At 46.9% G+C, this 22237-nt stretch overlaps 5 non-coding genes across 5 annotated transcripts; all 5 read right to left on the reverse strand.

Moving 5' to 3' along the window:
• Positions 1-8667: 8667 nt before the first annotated feature.
• TRNAN-GUU (transfer RNA asparagine (anticodon GUU)) lies at positions 8668-8740 on the reverse strand. Its single transcript has one exon. It is a non-coding gene; the product is annotated as a tRNA-Asn (tRNA).
• Positions 8741-14391: 5651 nt separating this feature from the next.
• TRNAN-GUU (transfer RNA asparagine (anticodon GUU)) lies at positions 14392-14464 on the reverse strand. The gene has a single exon. It is a non-coding gene; the product is annotated as a tRNA-Asn (tRNA).
• Positions 14465-18590: 4126 nt separating this feature from the next.
• TRNAN-GUU (transfer RNA asparagine (anticodon GUU)) lies at positions 18591-18663 on the reverse strand. Its single transcript has one exon. It is a non-coding gene; the product is annotated as a tRNA-Asn (tRNA).
• A 953-nt stretch (positions 18664-19616) lies between these two features.
• Positions 19617-19689, reverse strand: TRNAN-GUU (transfer RNA asparagine (anticodon GUU)). The gene has a single exon. It is a non-coding gene; the product is annotated as a tRNA-Asn (tRNA).
• Positions 19690-21229: 1540 nt separating this feature from the next.
• TRNAN-GUU (transfer RNA asparagine (anticodon GUU)) lies at positions 21230-21302 on the reverse strand. The gene has a single exon. It is a non-coding gene; the product is annotated as a tRNA-Asn (tRNA).
• Between the last annotated feature and the right edge of the window lie 935 nt (positions 21303-22237).

The following is a 22237-nucleotide window of genomic DNA, read 5'->3' on the forward strand; positions in this document are numbered from 1 at the left end:
TCTAAGACCTCACAACACCGCTCCCGGATGGACTCGAACCACCAACCTTTCGGTTAACAGCCGAACGCGCTAACCATTGCGCCACGGAAGCCCAAAAGTTAAATGTTCGTCAGTTATTTTTAAAAAACTCTGAATTTTACGTTACATCTAAGACCTCACAACACCGCACCCGGATGGGCTAGAAACACCAACCTTTCGGTTAACAGCCGACAGCGTTAACCATTGCGCAACGGAAGCCCAAAGATTAAATGTTCGTCAGGTATTGTGGAAAAACTTTGACTTTTTACGTCAAATCTGAGACCTCACAACACCGCTCCCGGATGGGCTCGAACCACCAACCTTTCGGTTAACAGCCGAACGCGCTAACCATTGCGCCACGGAAGCCCAAAGATTAAATGTTCGTCAGGAATTGTGGAAAAACTTTGGCATTTGACATTACGTTTGAGATCTCACAACACCGCTCCCGGGTGGGCTCGAACCACCAACCTTTCGGTGAACAGCCGAACGCGCTAACCATTGCGCCACGGAAGCTCAAAAATTAAACGGTCGTCAGGTATTGTGGAAAAACTTTGGCTTTTTACGTTACATTTGAGACTTCACAACACGGCAGCCGGGTGGGCTCGAACCACCAACCTTTTGGTTAACATCCGAACGCGCTAACCTTCGAGCCAAGGAAGCTCAGAAATGAAATGGTCGTCAGGTATTGTGGAAAAACTTTGGATTTTTACGTTACATGTGAGATCTCACAACACCGCTCCCGGGTGGGCTCGAACCACCAACCTTTCGGTTAACAGCCGAACGCGCTAACCATTGCGCCACAGAATCCCAAAGATTAAATGTTCGTCAGGTATTTTTAAAAAACTCTGAATTTTACGTTACATCTAAGACCTCACAACACCGCTCCCGGATGGGCTCGAACCACCAACCTTTCGGTTAACAGCCGAACGCGCTAACCATTGCGCCACGGAAGCCCAAAGATTAAATGTTCGTCAGGTATTGTGGAAAAACTTTGGATTTTTACGTTACATGTGAGATCTCACAACACCGCTCCCGGGTGGGCTCGAACCACCAACCTTTCGGTTAACAGCCGAACGCGCTAACCATTGCGCCACAGAAGCCCAAAGATTAAATGTTCGTCAGGTATTTTTAAAAAACTCTGAATTTTACGTTACATCTAAGACCTCACAACACCGCTCCCGGATGGGCTCGAACCACCAACCTTTCGGTTAACAGCCGACGGCGTTAACCATTGCGCAACGGAAGCCCAAAGATTAAATGTTCGTCAGGTATTGTGGAAAAACTTTGGATTTTTACGTTACATGTGAGATTTCACAACACCGCTCCCGGGTGGGCTCGAACCACCAACCTTTCGGTTAACAGCCGAACGCGGTAACCATTGCGCCACGGATGCTCAAAAATTAAACGGTCGTCAGGTATTGTGGAAAAACTTTGGCTTTTTACGTTACATTTGAGACTTCACAACACGGCAGCCGGGTGGGCTCGAACCACCAACCTTTTGGTTAACATCCGAACGCGCTAACCTTCGAGCCAAGGAAGCTCAGAAATGAAATGGTCGTCAGGTATTGTGGAAAAACTTTGGATTTTTACGTTACATGTGAGATCTCACAACACCGCTCCCGGGTGGGCTCGAACCACCAACCTTTCGGTTAACAGCCGAACGCGCTAACCATTGCGCCACAGAAGCCCAAAGATTAAATGTTCGTCAGGTATTTTTAAAAAACTCTGAATTTTACGTTACATCTAAGACCTCACAACACCGCTCCCGGATGGGCTCGAACCACCAACCTTTCGGTTAACAGCCGAACGCGCTAACCATTGCGCCACGGAAGCCCAAAGATTAAATGTTCGTCAGGTATAATGGAAAAACTTTGGATTTTTACGTTACATGTGAGATCTCACAACACCGCTCCCGGGTGGGCTCGAACCACCAACCTTTCGGTTAACAGCCGAACGCGCTAACCATTGCGCCACAGAAGCCCAAAGATTAAATGTTCGTCAGGTATTTTTAAAAAACTCTGAATTTTACGTTACATCTAAGACCTCACAACACCGCTCCCGGATGGGCTCGAACCACCAACCTTTCGGTTAACAGACGACGGCGTTAACCATTGCGCAACGGAAGCCCAAAGATTAAATGTTCGTCAGTTATTTTTAAAAAACTCTGAATTTTACGATACATCTAAGACCTCACAACACCGCTCCCGGATGGGCTCGAACCACCAACCTTTCGGTTAACAGCCGAACGCGGTAACCATTGCGCCACGGAAGCTCAAAAATTAAACGGTCGTCAGGTATTGTGGAAAAACTTTGGCTTTTTACGTTACATTTGAGACTTCACAACACGGCAGCCGGGTGGGCTCGAACCACCAACCTTTTGGTTAACATCCGAACGCGCTAACCTTCGAGCCAAGCAAGCTCAGAAATGAAATGGTCGTCAGGTATTGTGGAAAAACTCTGACTTTTTACGTCACATCCGAGACTTCAAAACACCGCTCCCGGATGGGCTCGAACCACAAACCTTTTGAATAACAGCTGAACGCGCTAACCATTGCGCCACGGAAGCCCAAAAATTAAATGTTCGTCAGATATTTTTAAAAAACTCTGAATTTTACGTTACATCTAAGACCTCACAACACCGCTCCCGGATGGGCTCGAACCACCAACCTTTCGGTTAACAGCCGACGGCGTTAACCATTGCGCAACGGAAGCCCAAAGATTAAATGTTCGTCAGGTATTGTGGAAAAACTTTGACTTTTTACGTTACATGTGAGATCTCACAACACCGCCCCCGGGTGGGCTCGAACCACCAACCTTTTGGTTAACATCCGAACGCGCTAACCTTCGAGCCAAGCAAGCTCAGAAATGAAATGGTCGTCAGGTATTGTGGAAAAACTCTGACTTTTTACGTCACATCCGAGACTTCAAAACACCGCTCCCGGATGGGCTCGAACCACAAACCTTTTGAATAACAGCTGAACGCGCTAACCATTGCGCCACGGAAGCCCAAAAATTATATGTTCGTCAGATATTTTTAAAAAACTTTGGATTTTTACGTTACATGTGAGATCTCACAACACGCTCCCGGGTGGGCTCGAACCACCAACCTTTCGGTTAACAGCCGAACGCGCTAACCATTGCGCCACAGAAGCCCAAAGATTAAATGTTCGTCAGGTATTTTTAAAAAACTCTGAATTTTACGTTACATCTAAGACTTCACAACACCGCTCCCGGATGGGCTCGAACCACCAACCTTTCGGTTAACAGCCGACGGCGTTAACCATTGCGCAACGGAAGCCCAAAGATTAAATGTTCGTCAGTTATTTTTAAAAAACTCTGAATTTTACGTTACATCTAAGACCTCACAACACCGCTCCCGGATGGGCTCGAACCACCAACCTTTCGGTTAACAGCCGAACGCGGTAACCATTGCGCCACGGAAGCTCAAAAATTAAACGGTCGTCAGGTATTGTGGAAAAACTTTGGCTTTTTACGTTACATTTGAGACTTCACAACACGGCAGCCGGGTGGGCTCGAACCACCAACCTTTTGGTTAACATCCGAACGCGCTAACCTTCGAGCCAAGCAAGCTCAGAAATGAAATGGTCGTCAGGTATTGTGGAAAAACTCTGACTTTTTACGTCACATCCGAGACTTCAAAACACCGCTCCCGGATGGGCTCGAACCACAAACCTTTTGAATAACAGCTGAACGCGCTAACCATTGCGCCACGGAAGCCCAAAAATTAAATGTTCGTCAGATATTTTTAAAAAACTCTGAATTTTACGTTACATCTAAGACCTCACAACACCGCTCCCGGATGGGCTCGAACCACCAACCTTTCGGTTAACAGCCGACGGCGTTAACCATTGCGCAACGGAAGCCCAAAGATTAAATGTTCGTCAGGTATTGTGGAAAAACTTTGACTTTTTACGTTACATGTGAGATCTCACAACACCGCCCCCGGGTGGGCTCGAACCACCAACCTTTTGGTTAACATCCGAACGCGCTAACCTTCGAGCCAAGCAAGCTCAGAAATGAAATGGTCGTCAGGTATTGTGGAAAAACTCTGACTTTTTACGTCACATCCGAGACTTCAAAACACCGCTCCCGGATGGGCTCGAACCACAAACCTTTTGAATAACAGCTGAACGCGCTAACCATTGCGCCACGGAAGCCCAAAAATTAAATGTTCGTCAGATATTTTTAAAAAACTTTGGATTTTTACGTTACATGTGAGATCTCACAACACGCTCCCGGGTGGGCTCGAACCACCAACCTTTCGGTTAACAGCCGAACGCGCTAACCATTGCGCCACAGAAGCCCAAAGATTAAATGTTCGTCAGGTATTTTTAAAAAACTCTGAATTTTACGTTACATCTAAGACCTCACAACACCGCTCCCGGATGGACTCGAACCACCAACCTTTCGGTTAACAGCCGAACGCGCTAACCATTGCGCCACGGAAGCCCAAAAATTAAATGTTCGTCAGTTATTTTTAAAAAACTCTGAATTTTACGTTACATCTAAGACCTCACAACACCGCACCCGGATGGGCTAGAAACACCAACCTTTCGGTTAACAGCCGACAGCGTTAACCATTGCGCAACGGAAGCCCAAAGATTAAATGTTCGTCAGGTATTGTGGAAAAACTTTGACTTTTTACGTCAAATCTGAGACCTCACAACACCGCTCCCGGATGGGCTCGAACCACCAACCTTTCGGTTAACAGCCGAACGCGCTAACCATTGCGCCACGGAAGCTCAAAAATTAAATGTTCGTCAGGAATTGTGGAAAAACTTTGGCATTTGACATTACGTTTGAGATCTCACAACACCGCTCCCGGGTGGGCTCGAACCACCAACCTTTCGGTGAACAGCCGAACGCGCTAACCATTGCGCCACGGAAGCTCAAAAATTAAACGGTCGTCAGGTATTGTGGAAAAACTTTGGCTTTTTACGTTACATTTGAGACTTCACAACACGGCAGCCGGGTGGGCTCGAACCACCAACCTTTTGGTTAACATCCGAACGCGCTAACCTTCGAGCCAAGGAAGCTCAGAAATGAAATGGTCGTCAGGTATTGTGGAAAAACTTTGGATTTTTACGTTACATGTGAGATCTCACAACACCGCTCCCGGGTGGGCTCGAACCACCAACCTTTCGGTTAACAGCCGAACGCGCTAACCATTGCGCCACAGAAGCCCAAAGATTAAATGTTCGTCAGGTATTTTTAAAAAACTCTGAATTTTACGTTACATCTAAGACCTCACAACACCGCTCCCGGATGGGCTCGAACCACCAACCTTTCGGTTAACAGCCGAACGCGCTAACCATTGCGCCACGGAAGCCCAAAGATTAAATGTTCGTCAGGTATTGTGGAAAAACTTTGGATTTTTACGTTACATGTGAGATCTCACAACACCGCTCCCGGGTGGGCTCGAACCACCAACCTTTCGGTTAACAGCCGAACGCGCTAACCATTGCGCCACAGAAGCCCAAAGATTAAATGTTCGTCAGGTATTTTTAAAAAACTCTGAATTTTACGTTACATCTAAGACCTCACAACACCGCTCCCAGATGGGCTCGAACCACCAACCTTTCGGTTAACAGCCGACGGCGTTAACCATTTCGCAACGGAAGCCCAAAGATTAAATGTTCGTCAGGTATTGTGGAAAAACTTTGGATTTTTACGTTACATGTGAGATTTCACAACACCGCTCCCGGGTGGGCTCGAACCACCAACCTTTCGGTTAACAGCCGAACGCGGTAACCATTGCGCCACGGATGCTCAAAAATTAAACGGTCGTCAGGTATTGTGGAAAAACTTTGGCTTTTTACGTTACATTTGAGACTTCACAACACGGCAGCCGGGTGGGCTCGAACCACCAACCTTTTGGTTAACATCCGAACGCGCTAACCTTCGAGCCAAGGAAGCTCAGAAATGAAATGGTCGTCAGGTATTGTGGAAAAACTTTGGATTTTTACGTTACATGTGAGATCTCACAACACCGCTCCCGGGTGGGCTCGAACCACCAACCTTTCGGTTAACAGCCGAACGCGCTAACCATTGCGCCACAGAAGCCCAAAGATTAAATGTTCGTCAGGTATTTTTAAAAAACTCTGAATTTTACGTTACATCTAAGACCTCACAACACCGCTCCCGGATGGGCTCGAACCACCAACCTTTCGGTTAACAGCCGAACGCGCTAACCATTGCGCCACGGAAGCCCAAAGATTAAATGTTCGTCAGGTATTGTGGAAAAACTTTGGATTTTTACGTTACATGTGAGATCTCACAACACCGCTCCCGGGTGGGCTCGAACCACCAACCTTTCGGTTAACAGCCGAACGCGCTAACCATTGCGCCACAGAAGCCCAAAGATTAAATGTTCGTCAGGTATTTTTAAAAAACTCTGAATTTTACGTTACATCTAAGACCTCACAACACCGCTCCCGGATGGGCTCGAACCACCAACCTTTCGGTTAACAGCCGACGGCGTTAACCATTGCGCAACGGAAGCCCAAAGATTAAATGTTCGTCAGGTATTGTAGAAAAACTTTGGATTTTTACGTTACATTTGAGACTTCACAACACGGCAGCCGGGTGGGCTCGAACCACCAACCTTTTGGTTAACATCCGAACGCGGTAACCATTGCGCCACGGAAGCTCAAAAATTAAACGGTCGTCAGGTATTGTGGAAAAACTTTGGCTTTTTACGTTACATTTGAGACTTCACAACACCGCTCCCGGATGGGCTCGAACCACAAACCTTTTGAATAACAGCTGAACGCTCTAACCATTGCGCCACGGAAGACCAAAAATTAAATGTTCGTCAGTTATTTTTAAAAAACTCTGAATTTTACGTTACATCTAAGACCTCACAACACCGCTCCCGGATGGGCTCGAACCACCAACCTTTCGGTTAACAGCCGAACGCGGTAACCATTGCGCCACGGAAGCTCAAAAATTAAACGGTCGTCAGGTATTGTGGAAAAACTTTGGCTTTTTACGTTACATTTGAGACTTCACAACACGGCAGCCGGGTGGGCTCGAACCACCAACCTTTTGGTTAACATCCGAACGCGCTAACCTTCGAGCCAAGCAAGCTCAGAAATGAAATGGTCGTCAGGTATTGTGGAAAAACTCTGACTTTTTACGTCACATCCGAGACTTCAAAACACCGCTCCCGGATGGGCTCGAACCACAAACCTTTTGAATAACAGCTGAACGCGCTAACCATTGCGCCACGGAAGCCCAAAAATTAAATGTTCGTCAGATATTTTTAAAAAAATCTGAATTTTACGTTACATCTAAGACCTCACAACACCGCTCCCGGATGGGCTCGAACCACCAACCTTTCGGTTAACAGCCGACGGCGTTAACCATTGCGCAACGGAAGCCCAAAGATTAAATGTTCGTCAGGTATTGTGGAAAAACTTTGACTTTTTACGTTACATGTGAGATCTCACAACACCGCTCCCGGGTGGGCTCGAACCACCAACCTTTCGGTTAACAGCCGAACGCGCTAACCCTTGCAACACGGAAGCCCAAAGATTAAATGTTCGTCATGTATTGATGAAAAACTTTGACTTTTTACGTCACATCTGAGACTTCACAACACCGCTCCCGGATGGGCTCGAACCACAAACCGTTTGAATAACAGCTGAACGCTCTAACCATTGCGCCACGGAAGACCAAAAATTAAATGTTCGTCAGTTATTTTTAAAAAACTCTGAATTTTACGTTACATCTAAGACCTCACAACACCGCTCCCGGATGGGCTCGAACCACCAACCTTTCGGTTAACAGCCGACGGCGTTAACCATTGTGCAACGGAAGCCCAAAGATTAAATGTTTGTCAGGTATAGTGGAAAAGCTTTGACTTTTTACGTCACATCTGAGACTTCACAACACCGCTCCCGGATGGGCTCGAACCACAAACCTTTTGAATAACAGCTGAACGCTCTAACTATTGCGCCACGGAAGCCCAAAAATTAAATGTTCGTCAGTTATTTTTAAAAAACTCTGAATTTTACGTTACATCTAAGACCTCACAACACCGCTCCCGGATGGGCTCGAACCACCAACCTTTTGGTTAACAGCCGACGGCGTTAACCATTGCGCAACGGAAGCCCAAAGATTAAATGTTCGTCAGGTATTGTGGAAAAACTTTGGCTTTTTACGTTACATGTGAGAGCTCACAACACCGCTCCCGGGTGGGCTCGAACCACCAACTTTCGGTTAACAGCTGAACGCTCTAACCATTGCGCCACGGAAACCCAAAAATTAAATGTTCGTCAGTTATTTTTAAAAAACTCTGAATTTTACGTCACATCTAAGACCTCACAACACCGCTCCCGGATGGGCTCGAACCACCAACCTTTCGGTTAACAGCCGACGGCGTTAACCATTGCGCAACGGAAGCCCAAAGATTAAATGTTCGTCAGGTATTGTGGAAAAACTTTGACATTTTACGTCACATCTGAGACCTCACAACACCGCTCACGGATGGGCTCGAACCACCAACCTTTCGGTTAACAGCCGAACGCGCTAACCATTGCGCCACGGAAGCCCAAAAATTAAATGGTCGTCGGGTATCGTGGAAACACTTTGGCTTTTTACGTTTCATGTGAGAGCTCACAACACCGCTCCCGGGTGGGCTCGAACCACCAACCTTTCGGTTAACAGCCGAACGCGCTAACCATTGCGCCACGGAAGCCCAAAGATTAAATGTTCGTCAGGTATTGTGGAAAAACTTTGGCTTTTTACGTTACATTTGAGACTTCACAACACGGCTCCCGGGTGGGCTCGAACCACCAACCTTTCGGTTAACATCCGAACGCGCTAACCTTCGAGCCAAGGAAGCTCAGAAATGAAATGGACGTCAGGTATCGTGGAAAAGATCTGACTTTTTACGTCACATCTGAGACTTCACAACACCGCTCCCGGATGGGCTCGAACCACAAACCTTTTGAATAACAGCTAAACGCGCTAACCATTGCGCCACGAAAGCCCAAAAATTAAATGTTCGTCAGTTATTTTTAAAAAACTCTGAATTTTACGTTACATCTAAGACCTCACAACACCGCTCCCGGATGGGCTCGAACCACCAACCTTTCGGTTAACACCCGACGGCGTTAACCATTGCGCAACGGAAGCCCAAAGATTAAATGTTCGTCAGGTATTGTGGAAAAACTTTGGATTTTTACGTTACCTGTGAGATTTCACAACACCGCTCCCGGGTGGGCTCGAACCACCAACCTTTCGGTTAACAGCCGACGGCGTTAACCATTGCGCAACGGAAGGCCAAAGATTAAATGTTCGTCAGGTATTGTGGAAAAACTTTGGATTTTTACGTTACCTGTGAGATTTCACAACACCGCTCCCGGGTGGGCTCGAACCACCAACCTTTTGGTTAACATCCGAACGCGCTAACCTTCGAGCCAAGGAAGCTCAGAAATGAAATGGTCGTCAAGTATTGTGGAAAACTCTGACTTTTTACGTCACATCCGAGACTTTAAAACACCGCTCCCGGATGGGCTCGAACCACCAACCTTTTGGTTAACAGCCGACGGCGTTAACCATTGCGCAACGGAAGCCCAAAGATTAAATGTTCGTCAGGTATTGTGGAAAAACTTTGGCTTTTTACGTTACATTTGAGACTTCACAACACGGCTCCCGGGTGGGCTCGAACCACCAACCTTTCGGTTAACATCCGAACGCGCTAACCTTCGAGCCAAGGAAGCTCGGAAATGAAATGGACGTCAGGTATCGTGGAAAAGATCTGACTTTTTACGTCACATCTGAGACTTCACAACACCGCTCCCGGATGGGCTCGAACCACAAACCTTTTGAATAACAGCTAAACGCGCTAACCATTGCGCCACGAAAGCCCAAAAATTAAATGTTCGTCAGTTATTTTTAAAAAACTCTGAATTTTACGTTACATCTAAGACCTCACAACACCGCTCCCGGATGGGCTCGAACCACCAACCTTTCGGTTAACACCCGACGGCGTTAACCATTGCGCAACGGAAGCCCAAAGATTAAATGTTCGTCAGGTATTGTGGAAAAACTTTGGATTTTTACGTTACCTGTGAGATTTCACAACACCGCTCCCGGGTGGGCTCGAACCACCAACCTTTCGGTTAACAGCCGACGGCGTTAACCATTGCTTAACGGAAGGCCAAAGATTAAATGTTCGTCAGGTATTGTGGAAAAACTTTGGATTTTTACGTTACCTGTGAGATTTCACAACACCGCTCCCGGGTGGGCTCGAACCACCAACCTTTTGGTTAACATCCGAACGCGCTAACCTTCGAGCCAAGGAAGCTCAGAAATGAAATGGTCGTCAAGTATTGTGGAAAAACTCTGACTTTTTACGTCACATCCGAGACTTTAAAACACCGCTCCCGGATGGGCTCGAACCACCAACCTTTTGGTTAACAGCCGACGGCGTTAACCATTGCGCAACGGAAGCCCAAAGATTAAATGTTCGTCAGGTATTGTGGAAAAACTTTGACTTTTTACGTCACATCTGAGACTTCACAACACCACTCCCGGATGGGCTCGAACCACAAACCTTTTGATTAACAGCTGAACGCTCTAACCATTGCGCCACGAAAGCCCAAAAATTAAATGTTCGTCAGTTATTTTTAAAAAACTCTGAATTTTACGTTACATCTAAGACGTCACAACACCGCTCCCGAATGGGCTCGAACCACCAAACCTTTCGGTTAACAGCCGACGGCGTTAACCATTGCGCAACGGAAGCCCAAAGATTAAATGTTCGTCAGGTATTGTGGAAAAACTTTGGATTTTTACGTTACCTGTGAGATTTCACAACTCCGCTCCCGGGTGGTCTCGAACCACCAACCTATTGGTTAACAGCCGAACGCGCTAGCCAATTGAGCCACGGAAGCCCAAAAACTAAATGGTCGTCAGGTATTGTTGAAAAACTTTGGCTTTTTACGTTACATCTAAGACCTCACAACACCGCTCCCGGATGGGCTCGAACCACCAACCTTTCGGTAACAGCCGACGGCGTTAACCATTGCGCAACGGAAGCCCAACGATTAAATGTTCGTCAGGTATTGTGGAAAAACTTTGGATTTTTACGTTACATGTGAGATTTCACAACACCGCTCTTGGGTGGGCTCGAACCGCCAACCTTTCGGTTAACAGCCGAACGCGCTAGCCATTGCGCCACGGAAGCCCAAAAATTAAATGTTCGTCAGGTATCGTGGAAACACTTTGGCTTTTTACGTTTCATGTGAGATTTCACAACACCGCTCTTGGGTGGGCTCGAACCACCAACCTTTCGGTTAACAGCCGAACGCGCTAACCATTGCGCCACGGAATCCCAAAAATTAAATGTTCGTCAGGTATTGTGGAAAAACTTTGGATTTTTACGTTACATATGAGATCTCACAACACCGCTCCCGGGTGGGCTCGAACCACCAACCTTTCGGTTAACAGCCGAACGCGCTAACCATTGCGACACGGAAGCCCAAAGATTAAATGTTCGTCAGGTATTGTGGAAAAACTTTGACTTTTTACGTCACATCTGAGACTTCACAACACCGCTCCCGGATGGGCTCGAACCACAAACCTTTTGAATAACAGCTGAACGCTCTAACCATTGCGCCACGGAATCCCAAAAATTAAATGTTCGTCAGGTATTGTGGAAAAACTTTGGATTTTTACGTTACATGTGAGATCTCACAACACCGCTCCCGGATGGGCTCGAACCACCAACCTTTCGGTTAACAGCCGACGGCGTTAACCATTGCGCAACGGAAGCCCAAAGATTAAATGTTCGTCAGGTATTGTGGAAAAACTTTGACTTTTTACGTTACATGTGAGATCTCACAACACCGCCCCCGGGTGGGCTCGAACCACCAACCTTTTGGTTAACATCCGAACGCGCTAACCTTCGAGCCAAGCAAGCTCAGAAATGAAATGGTCGTCAGGTATTGTGGAAAAACTCTGACTTTTTACGTCACATCCGAGACTTCAAAACACCGCTCCCGGATGGGCTCGAACCACAAACCTTTTGAATAACAGCTGAACGCGCTAACCATTGCGCCACGGAAGCCCAAAAATTAAATGTTCGTCAGATATTTTTAAAAAACTCTGAATTTTACGTTACATCTAAGACCTCACAACACCGCTCCCGGATGGGCTCGAACCACCAACCTTTCGGTTAACAGCCGACGGCGTTAACCATTGCGCAACGGAAGCCCAAAGATTAAATGTTCGTCAGGTATTGTGGAAAAACTTTGGATTTTTACGTTACATATGAGATCTCACAACACCGCTCCCGGGTGGGCTCGAACCACCAACCTTTCGGTTAACAGCCGAACGCGCTAACCATTGCGACACGGAAGCCCAAAGATTAAATGTTCGTCAGGTATTGTGGAAAAACTTTGACTTTTTACGTCACATCTGAGACTTCACAACACCGCTCCCGGATGGGCTCGAACCACAAACCTTTTGAATAACAGCTGAACGCTCTAACCATTGCGCCACGGAATCCCAAAAATTAAATGTTCGTCAGGTATTGTGGAAAAACTTTGGATTTTTACGTTACATGTGAGATCTCACAACACCGCTCCCGGATGGGCTCGAACCACCAACCTTTCGGTTAACAGCCGACGGCGTTAACCATTGCGCAACGGAAGCCCAAAGATTAAATGTTCGTCAGGTATTGTGGAAAAACTTTGACTTTTTACGTTACATGTGAGATCTCACAACACCGCCCCCGGGTGGGCTCGAACCACCAACCTTTTGGTTAACATCCGAACGCGCTAACCTTCGAGCCAAGCAAGCTCAGAAATGAAATGGTCGTCAGGTATTGTGGAAAAACTCTGACTTTTTACGTCACATCCGAGACTTCAAAACACCGCTCCCGGATGGGCTCGAACCACAAACCTTTTGAATAACAGCTGAACGCGCTAACCATTGCGCCACGGAAGCCCAAAAATTAAATGTTCGTCAGATATTTTTAAAAAACTCTGAATTTTACGTTACATCTAAGACCTCACAACACCGCTCCCGGATGGGCTCGAACCACCAACCTTTCGGTTAACAGCCGACGGCGTTAACCATTGCGCAACGGAAGCCCAAAGATTAAATGTTCGTCAGGTATTGTGGAAAAACTTTGACTTTTTACGTTACATGTGAGATCTCACAACACCGCTCCCGGGTGGGCTCGAACCACCAACCTTTCGGTTAACAGCCGAACGCGCTAACCCTTGCGACACGGAAGCCCAAAGATTAAATGTTCGTCAGGTATTGATGAAAAACTTTGACTTTTTACGTCACATCTGAGACTTCACAACACCGCTCCCGGATGGGCTCGAACCACAAACCATTTGAATAACAGCTGAACGCTCTAACCATTGCGCCACGGAAGACCAAAAATTAAATGTTCGTCAGTTATTTTTAAAAAACTCTGAATTTTACGTTACATCTAAGACCTCACAACACCGCTCCCGGATGGGCTCGAACCACCAACCTTTCGGTTAACAGCCGACGGCGTTAACCATTGTGCAACGGAAGCCCAAAGATTAAATGTTTGTCAGGTATAGTGGAAAAGCTTTGACTTTTTACGTCACATCTGAGACTTCACAACACCGCTCCCGGATGGGCTCGAACCACAAACCTTTTGAATAACAGCTGAACGCTCTAACCATTGCGCCACGGAAGCCCAAAAATTAAATGTTCGTCAGTTATTTTTAAAAAACTCTGAATTTTACGTTACATCTAAGACCTCACAACACCGCTCCCGGATGGGCTCGAACCACCAACCTTTTGGTTAACAGCCGACGGCGTTAACCATTGCGCAACGGAAGCCCAAAGATTAAATGTTCGTCAGGTATTGTGGAAAAACTTTGGCTTTTTACGTTACATGTGAGAGCTCACAACACCGCTCCCGGGTGGGCTCGAACCACCAACTTTCGGTTAACAGCTGAACGCTCTAACCATTGCGCCACGGAAACCCAAAAATTAAATGTTCGTCAGTTATTTTTAAAAAACTCTGAATTTTACGTCACATCTAAGACCTCACAACACCGCTCCCGGATGGGCTCGAACCACCAACCTTTCGGTTAACAGCCGACGGCGTTAACCATTGCGCAACGGAAGCCCAAAGATTAAATGTTCGTCAGGTATTGTGGAAAAACTTTGACATTTTACGTCACATCTGAGACCTCACAACACCGCTCACGGATGGGCTCGAACCACCAACCTTTCGGTTAACAGCCGAACGCGCTAACCATTGCGCCACGGAAGCCCAAAAATTAAATGGTCGTCGGTAATCGTGGAAACACTTTGGCTTTTTACGTTTCATGTGAGAGCTCACAACACCGCTCCCGGGTGGGCTCGAACCACCAACCTTTCGGTTAACAGCCGAACGCGCTAACCATTGCGCCACGGAAGCCCAAAGATTAAATGTTCGTCAGGTATTGTGGAAAAACTTTGGCTTTTTACGTTACATTTGAGACTTCACAACACGGCTCCCGGGTGGGCTCGAACCACCAACCTTTCGGTTAACATCCGAACGCGCTAACCTTCGAGCCAAGGAAGCTCAGAAATGAAATGGACGTCAGGTATCGTGGAAAAGATCTGACTTTTTACGTCACATCTGAGACTTCACAACACCGCTCCCGGATGGGCTCGAACCACAAACCTTTTGAATAACAGCTAAACGCGCTAACCATTGCGCCACGAAAGCCCAAAAATTAAATGTTCGTCAGTTATTTTTAAAAAACTCTGAATTTTACGTTACATCTAAGACCTCACAACACCGCTCCCGGATGGGCTCGAACCACCAACCTTTCGGTTAACACCCGACGGCGTTAACCATTGCGCAACGGAAGCCCAAAGATTAAATGTTCGTCAGGTATTGTGGAAAAACTTTGGATTTTTACGTTACCTGTGAGATTTCACAACACCGCTCCCGGGTGGGCTCGAACCACCAACCTTTCGGTTAACAGCCGACGGCGTTAACCATTGCGCAACGGAAGGCCAAAGATTAAATGTTCGTCAGGTATTGTGGAAAAACTTTGGATTTTTACGTTACCTGTGAGATTTCACAACACCGCTCCCGGGTGGGCTCGAACCACCAACCTTTTGGTTAACATCCGAACGCGCTAACCTTCGAGCCAAGGAAGCTCAGAAATGAAATGGTCGTCAAGTATTGTGGAAAAACTCTGACTTTTTACGTCACATCCGAGACTTTAAAACACCGCTCCCGGATGGGCTCGAACCACCAACCTTTTGGTTAACAGCCGACGGCGTTAACCATTGCGCAACGGAAGCCCAAAGATTAAATGTTCGTCAGGTATTGTGGAAAAACTTTGACTTTTTACGTCACATCTGAGACTTCACAACACCACTCCCGGATGGGCTCGAACCACAAACCTTTTGATTAACAGCTGAACGCTCTAACCATTGCGCCACGAAAGCCCAAAAATTAAATGTTCGTCAGTTATTTTTAAAAAACTCTGAATTTTACGTTACATCTAAGACGTCACAACACCGCTCCCGAATGGGCTCGAACCACCAAACCTTTCGGTTAACAGCCGACGGCGTTAACCATTGCGCAACGGAAGCCCAAAGATTAAATGTTCGTCAGGTATTGTGGAAAAACTTTGGATTTTTACGTTACCTGTGAGATTTCACAACTCCGCTCCCGGGTGGTCTCGAACCACCAACCTATTGGTTAACAGCCGAACGCGCTAGCCAATTGAGCCACGGAAGCCCAAAAACTAAATGGTCGTCAGGTATTGTTGAAAAACTTTGGCTTTTTACGTTACATCTAAGACCTCACAACACCGCTCCCGGATGGGCTCGAACCACCAACCTTTCGGTAACAGCCGACGGCGTTAACCATTGCGCAACGGAAGCCCAACGATTAAATGTTCGTCAGGTATTGTGGAAAAACTTTGGATTTTTACGTTACATGTGAGATTTCACAACACCGCTCTTGGGTGGGCTCGAACCGCCAACCTTTCGGTTAACAGCCGAACGCGCTAGCCATTGCGCCACGGAAGCCCAAAAATTAAATGTTCGTCAGGTATCGTGGAAACACTTTGGCTTTTTACGTTTCATGTGAGATTTCACAACACCGCTCTTGGGTGGGCTCGAACCACCAACCTTTCGGTTAACAGCCGAACGCGCTAACCATTGCGCCACGGAATCCCAAAAATTAAATGTTCGTCAGGTATTGTGGAAAAACTTTGGATTTTTACGTTACATGTGAGATCTCACAACACCGCTCCCGGGTGGGCTCGAACCACCAACCTTTCGGTTAACAGCCGAACGCGCTAACCATTGCGACACGGAAGCCCAAAGATTAAATGTTCGTCAGGTATTGTGGAAAAACTTTGACTTTTTACGTCACATCTGAGACTTCACAACACCGCTCCCGGATGGGCTCGAACCACAAACCTTTTGAATAACAGCTGAACGCTCTAACCATTGCGCTACGGAAGACCAAAAATTAAATGTTCGTCAGTTATTTTTAAAAAACTCTGAATTTTACGTTACATCTAAGACCTCACAACACCGCTCCTGGATGGGCTCGAACCACCAACCTTTCGGTTGACAGCCGACGGCGTTAACCATTGTGCAACGGAAGCCCAAAGATTCACAACACCGCTCCCGGATGGGCTCGAACCACCAACCTTTCGGTTAACAGCCGACGGCGTTAACCATTGTGCAACGGAAGCCCAAAGATTAAATGTTCGTCAGGTATTGTGGAAAAACTTTGACTATTTACGTCACATCTGAGACTTCACAACACCGCTCCCGGATAGGCTCGAACCACAAACCTTTTGAATAACAGCTGAACGCTCTAACCTTTGCGCCACGGAAGCCCAAAAATTAAATGTTCGTCAGTTATTTTTAAAAAACTCTGAATTTTACGTTACATCTAAGACCTCACAACACAGCTCCCGGATGGGCTCGAACCACCAACCTTTCGGTTAACAGCCGACTGCGTTAACCATTGCGCAACGGAAGCCCAAAGATTAAATGTTCGTCAGGTATTGTGGAAAAACTTTGGATTTTTACGTTACCTGTGAGATTTCACAACACCGCTCCCGGGTGGGCTCGAACCACCAACCTTCCGGTTAACAGCCGACGGCCGTAACCATTGCGCAACGGAAGCCCAAAGATTAAATGTTCGTCAGGTATTGTGGAAAATCTTTGGATTTTTACGTTACATGTGACATCTCACAACACCGCTCCCGGGTGGGCTCGAACCACCAACCTTTCGGTTAACAGCCGAACGCGCTAACCATTGCGCCACAGAAGCCCAAAGATTAAATGTTCGTCAGGTATTTTTAAAAAACTCTGAATTTTACGTTACATCTAAGACCTCACAACACCGCTCCCGGATGGGCTCGAACCACCAACCTTTCAGTTAACAGCCGACGGCGTTAACCATTGCGCAACGGAAGCCCAAAGATTAAATGTTCGTCAGGTATTGTGGAAAAACTCTGACTTTTTACGTCACATCTGAGACTTCAAAACACCGCTCCCGGATGGGCTCGAACCACAAACCTTTTGAATAACAGCTGAACGCGCTAACCATTGCGCCACGGAAGCCCAAAAATTAAATGTTCGTCAGTTATTTTTAAAAAACTCTGAATTTTACGTTACATCTAAGACCTCACAACACCGCTCCCGGATGGGCTCGAACCACCAACCTTTCGGTTAACAGCCGACGGCGTTAACCATTGCGCAACGGAAGCCCAAAGATTAAATGTTCGTCAGGTATTGTGGAAAATCTTTGGATTTTTACGTTACATGTGACATCACACAACACCGCTCCCGGGTGGGCTCGAACCACCAACCTTTCGGTTAACAGCCGAACGCGCTAACCATTGCGCCACAGAAGCCCAAAGATTAAATGTTCGTCAGGTATTTTTAAAAAACTCTGAATTTTACGTTACATCTAAGACCTCACAACACCGCTCCCGGATGGGCTCGAACCACCAACCTTTCGGTTAACAGCCGAACGCGCTAACCATTGTGCCACGGAAGCCCAAAGATTAAATGTTCGTCAGGTATTGTGGAAAAACTTTGACTTTTTACGTCACATCTGAGACCTCACAACACCGCTCACGGATGGGCTCGAACCACCAACCTTTCGGTTAACAGCCGAACGCGCTAACCATTGCGCCACGGAAGCCCAAAATTTAAATGGTCGTCGGGTATTGTGGAAACACTTTGGCTTTTTACGTTACATGTGAGAGCTCACAACACCGCTCCCGGGTGGGCTCGAACCACCAACCTTTCGGTTAACAGCCGAACGCGCTAACCATTGCGCCACAGAAGCCCAAAGATTAAATGTTCGTCAGGTATTTTTAAAAAACTCTGAATTTTACGTTACATCTAAGACCTAACAACACCGCTCCCGGATGGGCTCGAACCACCAACCTTTCGGTTAACAGCCGACGGCGTTAACCATTGCGCAACGGAAGCCCAAAGATTAAATGTTCGTCAGGTATTGTGGAAAAACTTTGGATTTTTTCGTTACATGTGAGATTTCACAACACCGCTCCCGGGTGGGCTCGAACCACCAACCTTTCGGTTAACAGCCGAACGCGCTAACCATTGCGCCACGGAAGCTCAAAAATTAAACGGTCGTCAGGTATTGTGGAAAAACTTTGGCTTTTTACGTTACATTTGAGACTTCACAACACGGCAGCCGGGTGGGCTCGAACCACCAACCTTTTGGTTAACATCCGAACGCGCTAACCTTCGAGCCAAGGAAGCTCAGAAATGAAATGGTCGTCAGGTATTGTGGAAAAACTCTGACTTTTTACGTCACATCTGAGACTTCAAAACACCGCTCCCGGATGGGCTCGAACCACAAACCTTTTGAATAACAGCTGAACGCGCTAACCATTGCGCCACGGAAGCCCAAAAATTAAATGTTCGTCAGTTATTTTTAAAAAACTCTGAATTTTACGTTACATCTAAGACCTCACAACACCGCTCCCGGATGGGCTCGAACCACCAACCTTTCGGTTAACAGCCGACGGCGTTAACCATTGCGCAACGGAAGCCCAAAGATTAAATGTTCGTCAGGTATTGTGGAAAATCTTTGGATTTTTACGTTACATGTGACATCTCACAACACCGCTCCCGGGTGGGCTCGAACCACCAACCTTTCGGTTAACAGCCGAACGCGCTAACCATTGCGCCACAGAAGCCCAAAGATTAATTGTTCGTCAGGTATTTTTAAAAGCTCTGAATTTTACGTTACATCTAAGACCTCACAACACCGCTCCCGGGTGGGCTCGAACCACCAACCTTTCGGTTAACAGCCGAACGCGCTAACCATTGCGCCACAGAAGCCCAAAGATTAAATGTTCGTCAGGTATTGTGGAAAAACTTTGGATTTTTACGTTACATGTGAGATTTCACAACACCGCTCCTGGGTGGGCTCGAACCACCAACCTTTCGGTTAACAGCCGAACGCGCTAACCATTGCGCCACGGAAGCTCAAAAATTAAATGGTCGTCAGGTATTGTGGAAAAACTTTGGCATTTGACATTACGTTTGAGATCTCACAACACCGCTCCCGGGTGGGCTCGAACCACCAACCTTTCGGTTAACAGCCGAACGCGCTAACCATTGCGCCACGGAAGCTCAAAAATTAAACGGTCGTCAGGTATTGTGGAAAAACTTTGGATTTTTACGTTACCTGTGAGATTTCACAACACCGCTCCCGGGTGGGCTCGAACCACCAACCTTCCGGTTAACAGCCGACGGCCGTAACCATTGCGCAACGGAAGCCCAAAGATTAAATGTTCGTCAGGTATTGTGGAAAATCTTTGGATTTTTACGTTACATGTGACATCTCACAACACCGCTCCCGGGTGGGCTCGAACCACCAACCTTTCGGTTAACAGCCGAACGCGCTAACCATTGCGCCACAGAAGCCCAAAGATTAAATGTTCGTCAGGTATTTTTAAAAAACTCTGAATTTTACGTTACATCTAAGACCTCACAACACCGCTCCCGGATGGGCTCGAACCACCAACCTTTCAGTTAACAGCCGACGGCGTTAACCATTGCGCAACGGAAGCCCAAAGATTAAATGTTCGTCAGGTATTGTGGAAAAACTCTGACTTTTTACGTCACATCTGAGACTTCAAAACACCGCTCCCGGATGGGCTCGAACCACAAACCTTTTGAATAACAGCTGAACGCGCTAACCATTGCGCCACGGAAGCCCAAAAATTAAATGTTCGTCAGTTATTTTTAAAAAACTCTGTATTTTACGTTACATCTAAGACCTCACAACACCGCTCCCGGATGGGCTCGAACCACCAACCTTTCGGTTAACAGCCGACGGCGTTAACCATTGCGCAACGGAAGCCCAAAGATTAAATGTTCGTCAGGTATTGTGGAAAATCTTTGGATTTTTACGTTACATGTGACATCACACAACACCGCTCCCGGGTGGGCTCGAACCACCAACCTTTCGGTTAACAGCCGAACGCGCTAACCATTGCGCCACAGAAGCCCAAAGATTAAATGTTCGTCAGGTATTTTTAAAAAACTCTGAATTTTACGTTACATCTAAGACCTCACAACACCGCTCCCGGATGGGCTCGAACCACCAACCTTTCGGTTAACAGCCGAACGCGCTAACCATTGTGCCACGGAAGCCCAAAGATTAAATGTTCGTCAGGTATTGTGGAAAAACTTTGACTTTTTACGTCACATCTGAGACCTCACAACACCGCTCACGGATGGGCTCGAACCACCAACCTTTCGGTTAACAGCCGAACGCGCTAACCATTGCGCCACGGAAGCCCAAAATTTAAATGGTCGTCGGGTATTGTGGAAACACTTTGGCTTTTTACGTTGCATGTGAGAGCTCACAACACCGCTCCCGGGTGGGCTCGAACCACCAACCTTTCGGTTAACAGCCGAACGCGCTAACCATTGCGCCACAGAAGCCCAAAGATTAAATGTTCGTCAGGTATTTTTAAAAAACTCTGAATTTTACGTTACATCTAAGACCTAACAACACCGCTCCCGGATGGGCTCGAACCACCAACCTTTCGGTTAACAGCCGACGGCGTTAACCATTGCGCAACGGAAGCCCAAAGATTAAATGTTCGTCAGGTATTGTGGAAAAACTTTGGATTTTTTCGTTACATGTGAGATTTCACAACACCGCTCCCGGGTGGGCTCGAACCACCAACCTTTCGGTTAACAGCCGAACGCGCTAACCATTGCGCCACGGAAGCTCAAAAATTAAACGGTCGTCAGGTATTGTGGAAAAACTTTGGCTTTTTACGTTACATTTGAGACTTCACAACACGGCAGCCGGGTGGGCTCGAACCACCAACCTTTTGGTTAACATCCGAACGCGCTAACCTTCGAGCCAAGGAAGCTCAGAAATGAAATGGTCGTCAGGTATTGTGGAAAAACTCTGACTTTTTACGTCACATCTGAGACTTCAAAACACCGCTCCCGGATGGGCTCGAACCACAAACCTTTTGAATAACAGCTGAACGCGCTAACCATTGCGCCACGGAAGCCCAAAAATTAAATGTTCGTCAGTTATTTTTAAAAAACTCTGAATTTTACGTTACATCTAAGACCTCACAACACCGCTCCCGGATGGGCTCGAACCACCAACCTTTCGGTTAACAGCCGACGGCGTTAACCATTGCGCAACGGAAGCCCAAAGATTAAATGTTCGTCAGGTATTGTGGAAAATCTTTGGATTTTTACGTTACATGTGACATCTCACAACACCGCTCCCGGGTGGGCTCGAACCACCAACCTTTCGGTTAACAGCCGAACGCGCTAACCATTGCGCCACAGAAGCCCAAAGATTAATTGTTCGTCAGGTATTTTTAAAAGCTCTGAATTTTACGTTACATCTAAGACCTCACAACACCGCTCCCGGGTGGGCTCGAACCACCAACCTTTCGGTTAACAGCCGAACGCGCTAACCATTGCGCCACAGAAGCCCAAAGATTAAATGTTCGTCAGGTATTGTGGAAAAACTTTGGATTTTTACGTTACATGTGAGATTTCACAACACCGCTCCTGGGTGGGCTCGAACCACCAACCTTTCGGTTAACAGCCGAACGCGCTAACCATTGCGCCACGGAAGCTCAAAAATTAAATGGTCGTCAGGTATTGTGGAAAAACTTTGGCATTTGACATTACG

The sequence above is a fragment of the Phalangium opilio genome, unplaced genomic scaffold (assembly GCF_054372755.1).
Source record: "Phalangium opilio isolate 3A_F unplaced genomic scaffold, DU_Popi_V2 ptg000031l_1, whole genome shotgun sequence".
NCBI classification, from domain to species: Eukaryota; Metazoa; Arthropoda; class Arachnida; order Opiliones; family Phalangiidae; genus Phalangium; species Phalangium opilio.